General features: G+C 31.7%; 1 non-coding gene across 1 annotated transcript; it reads left to right on the top strand.

The window, feature by feature from the left end:
- The first annotated feature begins 2,429 nt into the window (after positions 1 to 2,429).
- Positions 2,430 to 2,535, top strand: LOC121988088. Its single transcript, XR_006113848.1, has one exon. It is a non-coding gene; the product is annotated as a small nucleolar RNA R71 (small nucleolar RNA).
- The last annotated feature ends 608 nt before the right edge of the window (positions 2,536 to 3,143 follow it).

The following is a 3,143-nucleotide window of genomic DNA, read 5'->3' as shown; positions in this document are numbered from 1 at the left end:
GTATGTGTGACTGCCTAGCACATGGAACCGCATTTTAATACCTTAAACAAAATTTATCTTATGGTTGATATATTGTGAGAGTAGTTCTTCACCTTTTCTCTATAGCAGCTATATTCCAAGTAATTGACACCAAATAGTTAAAACATGTGGTTTTTTTTTATGTTGTAGTTATTCATCTTTTGCTTCATGATTTCTTAATTACTAAGTTGATTTGTGTCATTTTACTAGTAAATCAGTTGGGTCGTTTGCTGCTGATTTGGTCTATTCTAGCATAAAAGCAAATTAAAATATTAAGCTAGTGTCTGACTATCTACAAGTAAAGATAATTTAGAGCCTCATAGTTATATCTTTAAATTGATCTATGAACATGTACGCTGAAAGAATACCTGTAATCTACTAATTTTTACATTAGCTTAGCATACAATCTTTATGCCTACCTTTTAACAGTTTGTTCAATTTATGTCAAGCTTCTGTTCTCTGAATAGTGTGTCTAAGCTTAGCTTGATCCAACCCGAACTATTTGATTCTCCTTATTGGTGTTCATTGTTAATATTATCAAAGATATAGATTTGCATCAAGTTTGATGGAGGAATAAGATCCATTCTGTCTGGAATTAACATGATGATGAGATCTAACTCAAGATATGCCACTTATTGCATTGCTGAAGCTATGTACCATTACCAATCTTCAAATCTGATTTCATCTCTTCCCTTCTCCAACTGTAGATATAGTCAAGTTGATTTCTTAAGGATGAAATTCTACTTGTATAATTGCACCCTCATTTCAAGTCTTGTCTCAGTGAAGAGTTTCAGTAAAGAGTTTCAGTTTAGGTGGTAGTGATTATCAGTTTAGAAAATCATATTCTGGATTGCATAAAGTGATTAACAGTTTAGATGGTTTAATGGATTAGTTTGTTCTGGTTTTTTTATAGAAATAATGTTGAAACTAGTTTTGTATACTGCTTTGAGATTTTTTGTGGTTTTTATGCAAACTGCACATCCTCAAGCTTTGAGATCTTACTAGAGTGTTGCTGTTGTAATGTTGAAACATAAGGTACATGACTTCGATCCTCTATGATTTCATCTTTCTGTTGTTGCTGTTAGCTATTCTAGCTGCTTTCACATAATACATGGTTCAAGATATAATGTCAAGTTTATATAATATTCATCAACTTTTTTCATGCTCACTTGCTTGACTACTCATGAAAATGTGAAGCGGCAACGTTTCTCGTGCTTATTTGACCATTCTTTTACTTCAACATTTCAGAAGGTCCAGATTTATGTATTCACAATTTGGTTTATACTGTGCAAAAGATGCAAAACTGCAAGTTTATAATTGTTTATACATGTTGATAAGTTTTCTACTTTTGGGGCTTGTTTGTTTCAATTATCACTTTAGTTTGTAGTAGTTTATTAGATTATCTGTTTCAATTATCAGTTTGCAATGTTTATCAGTTTATACATGCATGTTTCTACTTTTTTCTATGGATTTAACTATATTTTATTTTCAGAAAAGGGATAAAGCTCGGTTTGCAAGCTAAGTCTATGAAATTCTGTATGTAGAAAAAGGACCAGTACGTGAAGATTGTTGCACATCCTGATCACTTGATCTATTCAGAAAAGGACAAGTTAATTTGCATGGTTGTGGTCTGATAAACTTAATTTTGTGGTCTCATCTTTTGTGGTGGTCATGAACTTGTGGTCATGTTTGGATAGCTTGTAGTAATTGTAGAAGTTTATAAACTTAAGTGAATGTATATATATGTTGTACCAGTTTTTGGTTGAGACAAGATGTATAAAAGACAACTTAATGTATATATGTTGATAACGATTTTTGCTAATGTATATATATATATGTTGTACATGTTTGTGTGTAAAAAAATTATGTTGACAACAGTTTTTGTGAATGTATATACGGTTTTGTGAATGTATATAGACAACAATTTTTTAACCGTTGTGAAAAGTATGCAAAGGATCAATGGTTTTTAAACTAAATTTGGAAGAAAGACAACAGTACTGTATTTGTTGTCAAAAGCATATCTGCATGCGATCCAAATTATTGCAAAACTGGCAATTACAACGGTTTTATATGTTGCAAAACTGTTGTCTTTGGTATTAAAAAGACAATGCTTTAACTCCGTTGCATGACTGTTGTCTAATGTGGTCAAAGACAACGGTTTTTAAACCATTGTCTTTTACTGCACATTTAACAACACTGCAAATTACAACGGTTTAAAGAGCCTACGACAACGATTTTTAACATTTGTCTTTTAATATTTTTGTTGTAGTGTTAATATCACTTGATCAATTAATGTGTATGCTTCATTCACACTTTTGTTCATAAAAGAACCTCCAACTGATGAATCCAATAAACATTTGTCTGAGAAATAAATTTCCCTATAGAATATGTGCAAGGTCAACCATTTTTCCAAGCCATGATGAGGGCACTGTCTTTGTAGACTCTTGAATCTGTCCCATGCTTCAAATAATGATTCTCCATTTGCTTGAGCAAAATTTGTGATAGAATTCCTCATGTAAACTATTATACTTAGAGGGAAAAAGTGATTCAAAAATTGTTGCTCCAATTGTTTCCAACATGTAATGCTTTGAGGATGGAGTGAATATAATCAAGTCCTTAATTTATCCTCGATACTAATAGGAAATGTCATCAATCGAACTGCATCCGCTGACACTCCTTCACAGTTCACTATATCACAAAGCTCTAGAAATGCCTCAAGGTGCAGATAAGGGCTTTCTGATACTTCTCCAAATTTGTGACCTTGTATCATGAAAAATAACTCTAGGTTTAGTTGGAAACTTTTTGCTTCAATATGAGGTTGCACAATGGGAGACATAAATCTTGTAGAAATAGGTGTAGAAAAATCTCTTAAGGGCCTGCTTGACATGTTAGTGCTCATGGATATCTAAGAAAAAATTATGAGAAAAAAAATAAAAATGAAGAATTAAAGACAAGAAATAAAATGCTATATGAAAAGTAAGAAAGAAAATGTAGAATTTAAATTGTAAGAAAGAAAGTGCATAATGAAAATAAGAAAGAAAAGGGAAAAGGAAAAAGAAAAATATCTAGAGTAATTCATATGCTAATCAACTAATGTTAATCGAAAACAGTCCTGGGCAACGATG

Source organism: Zingiber officinale, chromosome 5B, assembly GCF_018446385.1.
Source record: "Zingiber officinale cultivar Zhangliang chromosome 5B, Zo_v1.1, whole genome shotgun sequence".
Classification (NCBI taxonomy): domain Eukaryota; kingdom Viridiplantae; phylum Streptophyta; class Magnoliopsida; order Zingiberales; family Zingiberaceae; genus Zingiber; species Zingiber officinale.
This window is presented reverse-complemented; position numbering and strand designations above follow the sequence as displayed.